Source organism: Pongo pygmaeus, chromosome 6, assembly GCF_028885625.2.
Source record: "Pongo pygmaeus isolate AG05252 chromosome 6, NHGRI_mPonPyg2-v2.0_pri, whole genome shotgun sequence".
NCBI classification, from domain to species: Eukaryota; Metazoa; Chordata; class Mammalia; order Primates; family Hominidae; genus Pongo; species Pongo pygmaeus.
Genome location: NC_072379.2, coordinates 152,970,321 through 152,985,018, shown reverse-complemented (window position 1 = coordinate 152,985,018; position 14,698 = coordinate 152,970,321).

Below are 14,698 nucleotides of genomic sequence, written 5' to 3'. Positions count from 1 at the left end.
CTGGTCTGCCTTCTTCCTCCTTCTTTCAGAGTCGTCTTCCATTTGTTTTACATGGAATGCCCAGAGGCTGTAGCTACACTTAGTGGGAGGAAGGCAGAAAAGGATATCTACTCCATCTACCCAGAAGCACAAGTACAACATATGACATACATTTTAGATTCACTTTGTTGTCTGTGTTTCTTTCTGCTATGTGGATATTTTTATACACTGTTATATATTCTTCTGAAAATTGTTAAAATTATAGCTTGGCATAACTTAAAAACTTCAGTGTTACATTTTCTTCTAAAAGTTAAGAAAGTTCCCACACTTGTATTCTGTCACCTTATCTTGAAAATTTCTTTAGAATATTTTATCATTTAATGACTTTTTTATTTATGCCTTCTAATTTTTTTTCTTTTCAAACATGGTCTTCAACACTTGGTAGTCATAAATTTCTCAGAAAATGTCATAAAAGTTGTTAATTTTAATGATTTTCAGTGTTCTATTTATTTTTCCAAATACGTTTAGCTTACACATTTGAATAAATGAGTTACATTTTCACTTTTACACCCATCTATATGCCAAAATTCATTTTTGTTAGTATATGTATGCATATATATATGTGTGTGCATATATATATGCTGAATATAATTTTTAAGCAAAGATCAGCAGAGAGCTAAATTTCATGGCTATCATTAATGTATTGGGATTCTTAATCTATTTTTTCCTCCAATAACAAGTGCATATGGAAGCCATATTGATGTTTCTATATGCAACACAGAGACACAGAAGTTTTTAGGTGAATTTTTAATCAGGGCAATAATACTTAGATCCTTTCTAGACAAATGTAGAACCCAAATTAATTTCCTAGCAGGTGGGGGATATTAGCAGAAACCTTTTGTATCTAATCATTAACATAAATACAGTTTTTCAGAATATGTATGCAAGCAACAGGAAATTGCAACTCTTTAAAGATGTTGGAGACCAAAGGGAGCAAATAAAAGCATCCCAAGGACACAGAGAGACCATTCTTCAATGGATACAATGACAACTAGGGTTGGGAGAGTACGCAGAAGGACAAAAAAGATAGCCTAGTTTTCTATATCTAGAAAAATCCAAAGCAGTTCAGGCAACCTAAATTCTATCCCAAATGTATGTCCACTTTGGTTGGGCAGGTTGCCTTGTTATTCCCCAACATATGAGGCCCATTCCTAAAGCTGACTTTTATCTGTTTTTCCTTTATCTTGAAATACCCTACATCCATTTCCGTATCTACTCCAATCTCACACACTCTCTAAAGCTTTGTTCTTTCTTGAAGATGGCCCTGGCAGTTCAGTCTCCCAGTGGTATTAAAAGCACTTTCCGATGGGTCATCACGCAGTCAATGTGCTGTCCTGTCTATGCTGCCTTTATATGAAGACATCTCCATAAAAGAGTGCGCAGGGCTATTTTGTATTATTTTATGGTACCAGGCAAGCACGCTTAACAATTTACACACACTATCAAGGTTTATTTTTCTTTTGTAAATGAAGACAATTTTATTTGGCCAATATTTACTGGGTGGCTGCTATGAACTTGACAGTAAGTTAGACACAGAAGGTAGAAAAATGAGCAAAAGGCCAGGAGTGGTGGCTCTTGCCTGTAATCCCAGCACTTTGGGAGGTCGAGGCGGGCGGATTGCCTGAGCTCAGGAGTTAGAGACCAGCCTGGACAACATGGCGAAACCCCGTTTCTACTAAAAATACAAAAAATTTGCCGGGCATTTTGGTGTGCACTTGTAATCCCTGCTACTCAGGAGGCTGAGGCCGAAGAATCACTTGAACCCAGGAAGCCTCGAGGTTGCAGTGAGCTGAAATCACACCTCTGCACTTCAGCTTGAGCAACAGAGTGAGATGTCTCAAAAAAAAAAAAAAAAAAAAAAAAGAAAAGAAAAAAATGGGCAAGATGCCATGTGCAGGTCCCTAAGGGGCACTGTCTGGCACAATGGAGGGAAGACAACTGACTGTCATCAAATATGATATGTCTGTGTACCAATTCTATATGAGTAATTTCATCAGCTGTGCCTCCATAGCAGCCTGAGTATCTCTGGGGAAGTCAGAGGAGACTTCAAAGGGGATTGGGAATAGGAATGGAAGGAGCAAGTAGTACGTCTATCTACGGTAGAGCCTTTGGAGGTGATTCATAAGTGGTCCTCCTCAAAGGGGGTCTCTCCAACATGAGAAAGCAGGACCATTTTTCATTACAAAACAGTGTAAATTAATAGAAGACACAGACGAGCACAGGAAAGAGATACATGCAAAGAAAATGAAAGGAAGATAGGAGTATCAAGAAATTTAGGACCTTGAGGTTTAGAAAACCCGTCTGCTTCTTGAACCCAAACAGAAACAGATGGGGTGTCACAATGCTTCCCACAGCAAAGCCTAATGAAGCTACTCAGCTGAGTAGCGTGACTGAGGCCACAGCTCTGATGAGAGCGCTGCCTCCCCTCTTACTGTTCTAAGTTGTCTCAGGCCAGTTGCTGTGGACTAAGAGAAGGCAAAGGGGTGATGAACTCAGGCACACTGGAGAAGGTGAAGCCAAACTTTGGGTGTAGATACTAGTCCTTAGAATTCAGGGAACACAAATAAATCAGAAATCTGTTAAATGTTTGAGGAATTGTATTGCCAAAGAAATACTCAGCTGACTTAAGAGAAAACCTTCATGAATATGAATCTAGTCTTGAAAGCTTCCCAGCCACCAAGGAGGACATACATTCCAATACTTACATCTTTTTTGTTTTTATGTTTATGTTTTTTTGAGATGGAGTTTTGCTTTTGTTACCCAGGCTGGAGTGCAATGGCGTGATCTCAGCTCACTGCAACCTCTGCCTCCCAGGTTCAAGCTATTCTCCTACCTCAGCATCCCGAGTAGCTAAGACTACAGGTGCCCACCATGCCTGGTTAATTTTTATATTTTTAGTAGAGGTGGGGTTTCCTCACTTTGGCCATGCTAGTGTCGAACTCCTGACCTCAGGTGATCCACCCACCTCGGCCTCCCAAAGTGCTGGGATTACAGGCGTGAGCCACTACGCCTGGCTTTTTTTTTTTTTTTTTTTTGAGACAGACTCTCCCTCTGTTGCCCAGGCTGGAGTGCAGTGGTGTGATCTTGGCTCACAGCAACCTCCACCTCCTGGGTTCAAGTGATTCTTTTGCCTCAGCCTCCCCAGTAGCTAGGATTACAGCTCACATCACCTCACTGGCTAAGTTTTGTATTTTTAGTAGAGACAGGGTTTCACTATGTTGGCCAGGCTGGTCTCGAACTCCTGTCCTCAAGTGATCCACCCGCCTAGGCCTCCCAAAGTGCTGGGATTATGGGCGTGAGCCACCACGCCCAACCCCAGTACCTATTTCTGATGTGATAGGGTAGAAAATTGAAAACGAAGGACCACCCAGAGATTGGCCAATGGTACGGAAAGCTGTGGATGTGTGAATTTCTCCTGAAACACATTTTGTTTAGCATCTCCTTGCATAATCAAAATCAAGAGGGATGAAGTTAGCTGGTCTATAAATATTAATGACTTATGAAAATGCACAATGCACAACAGAGTTATGATATCAAAGCATCTTCCGAAAATCCCCCTATTGTCGTGGGGGAATTGACTGCAGTGAAAACAGACATAATTATTTCTCACTCTTTAGTTGGCTTTCTTCAAACATAATTTACATGAAATAAAATTCACCCTTTTCAGCATATAGATTCAACGACTGTAAATAGTCATGTAATGGCTATGACAATCAAGACATGGAACATTCCCAGCGCTCCCAGACAACCCCTCACACCCTGTAGCCATGAGTCCTCTTCCCTGACCCCCGGTGAGTATATCCCTCATGATTCAACTTTCATGATATTCTAGAAAAGGCAAAACTATAGAAGTGGAAATTAAATGCGCGGCTGCCGGGGACTGGGGAATTGCGTTGTCTTTCAGCCATCTCGTAGCTTCAGGACAGGGCTGTTTGTGGGAACCTGGGGCAGAGGGCAGCGGCCGGACCCACCTGCGACCCCGACTCTTCATTCCCACCCCCCCGCTTAGAGCTCGCACCCCTGACTCCCATTGGCTGAACTGGGCAGAAGCCGGGAGGCAAGAGGCTCCCTGTGGAAGGTGAGAGTGGGCTGGAACCTGGGAGGCTTCTGGAAGAGAAGGAGATCAGGTGAGCCTGGGCAAGGCTTCTTAGGGCCTCTGGTGTAGCTTCTCCCCTCCGTCAAGACTCACAGAGAGCAAAGCCAAGACCGGAGAGCTTGCAAATTAAATCCATACATTTTCACTGAAATCCAAGTTGTCATTTTTTGCTCAGGTGGTAAGAAGGCTTTTGAGGAAGAGGGTAGTTATGTGATAGAATTAGGAAGGGAAGCTGAGGGCAAAGGGAATGGATTTCAGTGTGATCGCTAAGGACTATTAAATTCAGCAGCAATGCACGAGGCCCTCAGAATATTTCATTTTCAAAGACCTTTAAAATGCACTTGAGTGAAGCTTTCCTAAAGACTAGAAAAAATACCATGTTAAAGATATATTTTAACTCAGTACTGTTAAGATTGTCTTAAGCACCTCAGAAAGCCTGATATTATTTAAGTGATACATAGAAGGTAATTTCTTTGAAATGTAAAGAGGGAAGAAAGTATGCAATCCGTAAAGGAACACTATAATTTATATTTTATTACCTGGAAATATTTCTGCCTGGGATCTTACAAATGTATGTTTTGTTAGATCAGCTAAATGCATGTAAACAATTGAATAATATTATTTTTTGTCCACCACAGCCGGTAGTTTAATCATCTCCATCATACTGGGTATTTATATGCTGATTTTATTTCTGGAATGCTTTCTAATTATTAGCTGTTTAATAATCATACCATATCCACAGTGTGCAAGAAATGCCACCTGCTTTTACATGAAAATGGAGAATTGAAGGTTACTCTGTTTGGGGAAGAAGCTCTGTATTCTAACTGAAACTTATTTAAAACAAAATGATTGACCGGGCACGGTGGCTCATGCCTGTAATCCCAGCACTGTGGGAGGCTGAGGTGGGCAGATCACTTGAGGTCAGGAGTTCCGACTAGTCTGGTTAACATAGTGAAACCCCATCTCTACTAAAAATACAAAAAATTAGCTGGGTGTGGTGGCGTGCGCCTGTAGTCCCAGCTACTCGCGAGGCTGAAGCAGGAGAATTGCGTGAACCTGGAAGGTGGAGCTTGCAGTGAGCTGAGATGGCACCATTGCACTCCAGCCTGGGGGCCAATGCAAGACTCCATCTCAAAAAAAAGATTCTCCCCCTTTCCTATTTTTCACTGCAAGCAGCTCACCTAGAGAAATAACTGAGTGGGAAAAATGGAGTTTGGGGATCAAATGATACAGAATATATAAGGGTGCTAACTTGGGCATAAGCCAACCTGACGAGGAAATGGCAAACCTGTGGGCCACATGGAGAGGGAGGGCTGGGAATACTTAGCTAGAGAAGACCTGAAGGGCTCCCCTGGAGAGGCTTGCGCTGTAAGTCCCCAGCTGTATAAATATGGCCAATGGAGAAAAGCCACCAGCAGCAGAATTTGGCTGAATTAGAAGACTTATTTCATCTCACAGAGCTTGTCACTGGAGGTGGAAAAAGAAGCATCTTTCCTGCCACAGGACTTGTGGTCTTTAATCTGCTCCATTTCAACAGGCAGCACCAGGGTCGTGGCTGCATTAAAATACTCGGGTTGTAGGAAATGAAAATGCGAACATTGCTCGGCAAGTGAAAAACTGAGGTGCTGATAAAGTGACCTACACAGGGTCACACATTTAGTTAGCAACATATCTGGGATGGAAACCTAGGGCTCTTGAGTTCTAATCCTAATGATTATCTCATCATTAGACAAAGCCAGCTACGGTTCCAAACACCCTGAACTCTACTTCACTATTAAGTTATTGTGTACTTTCTGTCATGGCTTATTTTTTGACAATGAAATATTCAATTTCTATTTTTTAGACACAAAAGTATAGGCATTAATACAACTCATTATAAATCTAGATGACAACAAAGATAAAATATAAGCAAAAATAAAGACTATAATTCATCATAAATAAATATACTAAAACAACACCTGTGGTTCCCTTCTAGTCTTTTCTATGCATAGTATTTACGTAAAAGAGATTATACTTATGTATAGTTTTCCACTCTGCATTTCCTCTTAAAAATATAAACATTTGCTAATGTAATAATAAAAGTTATGAAAAAATATTCTTATTCCATGTCTATAGTTGCTTATTAAGTGGACCTCTGTCCTTGGATTTAATTTTCAGCTTGTATTTTACCACTGTTACTGTGATTAATTATGTAATTATTAAAGTTATCCATGTACATTAAAATAAAAATTCAAAATATTACTGAAAACTTACAATAAAAATATAAATTATTCCTCATCACCACCATCACTAGCATCACCAAATTCAGCACGACCCCTATCCTCTCTCCAAGTTCTCAGAGGAAAGCACTTTTGCTGGTGTCAATGCTGTTTCTGTGGTGGACAGCTCTGTATGGACAGCTCTGTATGGGCAGCTCTGTATGGACAGCTCTGTATGGGCAGCTCTGTATGGGCAGCTCTGTATGGGCAGCTCTGTATGGGCAGCTCTGTATGGACAGCTCTGTATGGACAGCTCTGTACGCCCGGGAAGCAGGAACACAGATCCACTTCCTTATTTCCCCAGTTCAAACACAATCCATCACCTCTCAGCTGTAAGACAAAGAGTTCCACTAACTTCCACAATCAATTGTTCTTTTCTCCTTTTCTTACCAATTTTTCCTGTATTATCTTTTCAAATTGACATTATCACTTTACTAATGAATTTAAAACACTGTTTTTTAATCCATTTTGGAAGAAACTTGCTTATTATTCACCAAACTGATTTTCTTTTTTCGGCTGCCCTTCAGCTTTTCCACATTTCTTGGCCTCCTTTGCTATGTGACTCTGTTCTGGCTACTGGAATATGGCAGAAGTATGTGCCAGGTTCAGGCCTGGCCTTCAAAACATCTGGGGATGCTTTCTGAGAACTCTCTGGTTCTCTCCAATTCTAAAGTTGGAATTAAACTATTCTTGACTCATCAGAGATGATGGATGTTCAAGGTGGAGGGACCCGGGTTCTTGATTCAGCATTCTGAAGGCCATCTGCTAAATAACTGATATATTTTATTGTAATAAAATAAATTTTATTTTGAGTGATTGAGAAAGAAACTACTATTTTCTTAAAAGATTGAGATTGCAGGGTTTATTTGCTATAGCAGCTGGAAGAACCTTAAGTAATGTACCCATCAATTTTACACAGCATCTCTTGCTACCCATTTGTAAAATGAAAAATGCAGTGTATCCTACATCTGTCTCCAGTACCTTCCAACAGAAAACCTACCATGCCTCTTGTAATGTCGAGGCTGTACTATTGACTTTCTGTTCCAAAATCACAAAGGAACCTCTTTGGAAAGGAGGTTCTCCTTCCTTGGGAAACTGCAAATCAATTAAAAACATTTAAAATATTAGGCATATGAAAATATCATTCCCTAAAGAACTAAGTAACGTGATTATAGTCACAAAGAAGATGTAATTTTATTTTACTAAACTTTTGCCTATGAAGAAAAATGTTCTTAGCTTTAAGATTGGATGAATTATCTTTTTATACCAACAACAGGGGGATAAAAGCAAAACATAAAGAACAAAAAAGAGGCCAAAAATTACAAGTGAAAACAAACAAAAAAGCTGCAAAAATATTCCTGAAACAAATACTGATCAAACTACATTTATTTCAGTGATTTTTTAAATTGAGATAAAATATGCATATATAATTTACCATCTTTACCAGTTTTACACATACAATTCAGTGGTAATAAATGCATTTATATTCTCTTTCTTTCATCCCTCCTCCTTATAAATGAAATAATTAATCATTTATTCATTATTACATTTATTAATAAGCTACATTTATTTCTGTGACTTTTAAGATGCATTTCCCCCACATTTGGCATCTCTGAAACAAGCCCGTACTGTGTGGGGTCTGTGGGTCAGGCAGCAGTCATGATGTGTGTGTCATGCAAAATTGGCTGTCACCATCGTTCAGTCACAGCTGCAGGACGTTTCAGTCCTGTCACAGGAAAGCCACTCAGGCAGGAATGGGAGTACTGGTTATTACCAGGAAGTTTTTGGTTGACACCTCGTGGATGATTAAAAAAAGCAGACTTGGAAAAATATCCCAACAGTAGCGTAACATTCTCTTAAGAAATGCATATCCTCACTTATAAGTGGGAGCTAAATGACGAGAACACAGGACACATAGAGGGGAACCACACATACTGAAGCCTACCAGAGGGCGGAAGATGGGAGGCAGACAACCGGGAAAATAGCTAATGGGTACTAGGCTTAATACCTGGGTGACAAAATAATCTGTATGAAAAACCCTCATGACACAAGTTTGCCCTTTACCTATATAACAAACCTGCACATGCACCTCTGAGCCTAAAAGTTAAAAAAAAAAAAAAAAAAAAAAAAAAGGAAAGAAAGAAAAAAAAAGCCAGGCGCGGTGGCTCATGCCTGTAATCCCAGCACTTTGGGAGGCCGATGCAGGTGGATCACGGGTTCAGGAGTTCGAGACCAGCCTTGCGAATGTGGTGAAACCCCATCTCTACTAAAAATACAAAAATTAGCCAGGCATGTTGGCATGCGCCTGTAATCCCAACTACTTGGGGGGTTGAGGCAGGAGAATCGCTTGCACCCAGGAGGCAGAGGTTGCAGCGAGCTGGGATCACGCCACTGGACTCCAGCCTGGGCGACAGAGCAAGACTCTGTCTCCGGAAAAAAAAAAAGTCACAAATCTTGTGCACTTCAATCTATGTGCTTTTTCTTCCCTCCCTGCCCGGAGCTCACCACCAGCCTAAACTCGGTGTTTATTATGCTCACTCATGTAAAAAATGGCTTTGGCTATCTTAACCTATATCTGGCTAGATAAATGTGTCATTGTTTTACATTTTACAATTCATAAATGGCACCATACAATATACCTTGCAACCTGATTTGTGTTGTTAATTCGCTGATAGCTGTAGCTTTTCCCTGCCACTGGACAGTAGTCTATAATATCATCCTACAATTTATTATCCATCCTTCCACTCATGCATTTATAAATGGTACCCAAATGTTTACTTTTACAAACAGTGCTGCAGCAAACATTCTTTTATATATCTCTTTTAATATGTAAATGAATTCTTCCAGGGTTTATATCTAGTGCTGGAGTTGCCCCCTCATCAAATTTCCAGGGCTTAATCCAGCTGTGTGTGACAGCTGCCACCGCCGCTGTCTCCAGCCCATCACAGTGTCACATGCTGCCACAGTGTCACATGCCACTGTGATGGGCATAAAACAATGTCTCTCTTCGGTTTTAATATGCATTTTCTTGCTTATGAATAAAGTTTGAGAATATATATATATATATATATGTGCATTGGCCATTTGGATTTTGTTTCTTTGAATTGCTGGATTACATCATTTGTCTATTTTTCTATTTGGTTGTTCATCTTTTCCTCACCGATTTGTAGTATATTTTAGGTATTCTGGATGACAAACTTTTGTTCTACGGGCTGAGAATATCTTCTCCCCATATATGATTCATCCTCCCCCAACTCCACTTGAAAAGATTTCTTTTGATGCACTAGTGTTTTTTTTATTATTATTATACTTTAAGTTCTAGGATTCATGTGCACAACGTGCAGGTTTGTTACATATTATATATGTGCCATGTTGGTGTGCTGCATCCGTTAACTAGACATTTACATTAGGTGTATCTCCTAATGCTATCCCTCCCTCCTCCCCTCACCCCACAACCGGCCCCAGTGTGTGATGTTCCCCTTCCTGTGTCCAAGTGTTCTCATTGTTCAGTTCCCACCTATGAGTGAGAACATGCAGTGTTTGGTTTTCTGTCCTTGCGATATTTTGCTCAGAATGATGGTTTCCAGCTTCATCCATGTTCCTACAAAGGACATGAACTCATCCTTTTTGATGGCTGCATAGTATTCCATGGCATATATGGATGCACTAGTGTTTTTAAATGCAGTACAGTGACTTTTATCTTTTGTGTGTGCAGTTTGTGATGTTTGTGTCATGTGTGTGAAATCCTTCCCTTCCCAATGAGGTTATAAAGATATTTGTTTATATATTTTCAAAATCTTTAGGTTTGTTTTCCATATTTACATAATTAATTCATGTGGATTTTATATGTATATGCTAAGAAGAATGACTACTTTTGAAAGTAGCCTGATTTTCTAACAAGCCACATGCCCATAGAACTGAAGCTTGATAAACTTATGATTTGTACAATGAAATGCACCTGCTGCCTGGTGACCAACTCTTCTTTCTTGCTCTCCCAGCCCCATTTTCCTTCCCTGCTATATATACCCCTAAATTTAGTTGGAGGCAGGAAGAAGAAACAGATTTGAGGTTTTGCTCCAATCTCTCTGGCTGGCGTCATCCAAATGAAACCTTCCTCCCTGGCAATACTCATCTCAGGGATTGGTTTTCCATTCACTGGTGAGCAGTGGAAGCTAGACTGAACCCCTGGCATTTGGCAAGAATTTTATGTTTCCCCATATGGGTAAGCCATGCATCCTGAATTATTTAGCATCGCTTGTTGACTAGTTCTTTCTCTCCCACTGGTCTTGATGCCACCTTCTGAGATTGAGGCTATGTTCTCAGCTCTGCAGATGGCAGACAGGGAGAGAGGCTTGGTAAGAGTTGCCTTGCATCTGTTCCACAAATCACCCTCTTAGTGTCAAATCTCATTTCTCTGTGTAGCTGCTCCATGCAGAGGGGTGTTAGGGGAGCGAGTGCATTCCTAGTAAACGGGTCTCACCTGTGCTCTGAGCCATGGTTTTCTTTACTGGGATATGTTTGTTAATGTGATCCTGTCTTCCTTCTGTCTTGCAGAAATTTGTCAAAATCTTGTTCTGTGGCTTCCTCGTTTGCTTTTCAGTGTCGTGTAAACATAGTTCCTTTCGTGTTTCTTTACTCTTATTTCAATCATTTTAAAGGAAGAGAGGGGATTTGATTATATCTGCTTTGTCCTTCCTCTTAAATATTATGTAAATTATCAATTTGCATGCTGTTGTCAATATTTAATCATAAGGGAAACAGTTACTTCCAATTTTTCACTGTTATAAATAGGAGAGCAACAATTATTACTGATTTCAAACTTGCTTTTGGTTTTTAGGACATCTTGACTATGTATTTTGCCCGATTTTTGTAATTTGATCTCCTAATATACTAAATATATTAACATAGGAAATTTGTTGCAAATATTTTACCAGATTTTGTTTTCCTTTTATTTCTGCTTTATATTTAAGTGTATGTTTATTATACCGTAAAACTCTAAATATTTTCCTTCTAATTATTTTTTGGCTTTTATTGCTTTTATTCTAATGATGATATTTTTGTTGAGATAATAAGTAATTATTTATCTCCATTTTCTTTTTTCTATAATACAGTATTATCTTTTTTCTATTTTTCTTAGTTTCTATAACACAATATTATCTTTTTTCTATTTTTCTATTTAGCTACTTAAATACATCTGAGATTGGGGTATGATATGTGGTGAGAATATTAATTTCTATAATAAATGACATTGGAAACCTTAGCTACCTTCTTGAAAAATATTGGCCATTCCTTATTCTACTAATTTGTGATATTCTCTTAATTTATATTAATTTATTTCTGTAACTATCTCAAAATATGCAGAATAACAAGTAACAATTTAGAATGCCAATTTGTGCAGATGAACTTCGGTTATAATGAAACACAGATAACTCACAATACAGAGATGACGGCTTTGCAATTTTAAACAGGAGTACTGATGACCAGATCTCTGTCTGAATTTGTTTTAGGGAAGCTGTACAAGGTTATCTTTTTCTGACAAAGAACTAACTTCTTGGGAGTTTGTGTCACCTCTTCTGTTGAAGTACCACTGGGATGCTTCAGGATTTTCATGTCAGAGAGGCTAACGCTGGTAATGGTAGCAATGGTCATTTTGATTTAAAACATTTCCTCACCAGGCACTCTGATGCAGGATTCCAGCGTTTTATACCCTCAATGACCCATCTTCATTACTGTTAACATTTAGTGATGCATATAAAGACGTCTCTTTTTTTTTTAAATAAATCTTTGTTTTGGTCTCAGTAGGTTGTATATTTCCATTTATATTGTACTTTCTTGAGATGCACTGTAGGCTGATGACATAGGGTGATTTGTTGGTCTAGATGGAGATCATAGAAACCAAGGCATTTCTGGAATGTATTATTTCTCTGTGAGGCTACTTCAATGCCTGAGTCAAGAGCAAGAATCCCAATCCTAAATTAGTCCTTGCAGCCTTGACCTCAGCCACTTTCTCTGTTGAATCAGGCTCTTTGGTTTTGCGTCCAGCAGACAGTAAGTCATAGAGCTTTGACTCACTCATTCTGAAAAAACAAATTTTTGAGGGGGCTCTTCCTATTCCAATCAGAGCTTAGCACTTACATGTTGACTAAATCACCACCCAGAAAATTCTCGTATTTGGAAGCTGCTCCTCTGAGTTTGTAATTTAGCCACATGCAGAATTGAGTTTGGAGAGTCTTCAGATACCAGACACGATACCCAGAAACATGCTGAGTTTCAAGGTTGTAGTGAATTGCCTGGGTGAGGAATTGGTACAAAAATGATATTAACAAAATCTACGACAACCTATTTATATTTCCTCAGATGTGGAAATAGATATCATGTTTTAAGGATCCTGTCCCTCCCCTGGTCCAAATGTTAAAAGGTGAACGTAGACAAACGCAGGCCTAAGAAGAATCGACCTGGCTGGAAATGCACAAGAGGGGGTCAGGGTAAACCAGTTTCCTTCAAGAAGACAAATAGAAGCAATATCACAGTTGCTCTTTTATGAGCACTTTTCTGAGTAGAGGAAAAGATGAAAGAGGAGAAAAAAGCGCCCACGGAGATCCGGTGGAAGATAAACGGGCAACAGATGAAGTCAAGGTGTGTGGATCCGGGCTGTGCATTTGGGCGGTAAAAACACCACTGAAGCAGCATCCTGTTACACTTGACTTTGTTTTCAGTCCCTCTGATCTCAACTGCCGCTTGAGTTCATCATTTCCTACAGTCAGCATGCTCATTCAAAATAACAAAAACCAAACCCAACAATGGCAGATGCTATAAACTCTCATCATCTGTGGAATTTGAGAATTCATGTAAAGAATCTAGCCTGGGGTCAGGAGAGAGTCCCACCAAAAACACAGCAGGTGCACAAGTCCTCAAAATGGTCTTCATCTAGCTCAGCAAAAAACACAACGTTTACATAAGTTTTGTGACCTTAAGAGCAGAGCTGTAATATCTGGGTCTGTAAAATGAGGAATTGAGACTCATGGTCTCAGAAGTTTCTCTGACTTGTAGTGTCCTGTGCCTCTGTGGTCTCATCTCCTGTCGTTCCTCACAGGCAGCCTTCCAGAGAGGGTGGACACAATGCCTTCGACAGCAGAGGGTCCCTGAAGAAGTGACAAGCAAACCCCAAAAAGGAGATCATGAAGTGGACGACTCAAATTTTGGATGTTGATGTGTCCTGCCCTCCCCTCTCTGCTCATTCCTCCTCACTCTGCATCCTCCTAGGCATCAAATTCTCATTGGGCTGCCTTGGTTCTCTAATGCAGGGAAGAATGCTCTGCCCCAGTAATTCATTTAATGGGCCATATTCCAGAGCAACTTGTATTTTAAACAGTGCATTTGAGAGAGTAAAAGTCAACCTAGTAAGAAGTCATTGATCAAAATGAAATGTCATTCTGGAATGGAGAGGAAATTGTGGAGCATCCTTTAATTCGGGCCTTGCAGGGAGTCAGTGAGGTGGGTGAGCTGGTCTTCACAGTCTTCCCTCTCATGGGAATTACATACTGTTCTGGACAATCTGCTGTCCAGCCTCCCTGACTCATCCGTCATTCTGGGTTATTGCATTCTCAGCAGAGGGTCAGCAGCAGGCCCTGAGCAATAGTCCAGGTCAAGTTAAGCAAGATTCCTGTTTGTGGCTGTGTGTTAAATTCCAGTACTGGTTAAAGCATAGGATAGCCATGTGTTTAAACTATGCACTAATAGAACAGTTCATCAAAAGAAAGTAATCTTGAATATGATAGACACATTTATATGGTGTGATTTGTTCTGAGGCTATGGGACCAATTTCCTAGCATTCTGTCATTATCACTAAATTAATGTTTAAACTCTTGATGAAATAAAAATGAAAGTTGATTAGGACTTAAGACTTGAGTATCTTAGCAAGAACTATCAACCATGTGCCATAGAATAGGTATCCTGGTGCTTATTGAGAGAGAGAGAGAGAGAGGAGAGGGAGAGGAGAGAGAGAGATTTGGATTATTTTGGAGAGAAAACAAGTAGGAGAAAAGAAAAACTGAGAAAAAGATCATTCAATTTAAATTTCCATTGATTCTGGAATAAACACTAGTTAGGCAAATGGCTCTTCCCTTCCCTAATTCCCATTTAATGTAGTAACATACATATTTGACTATTTCCTCCCAGCGCCTCTTACACCAATGTCATCCCATTCCTTTTGCTCCAGGTATTTGAGTTTTCTCACTGTGCATTAGTAATACTGTAAAGAATGAAGGTTTATTCCTGTCTAGTATTTTATATGATTTATTAAAAA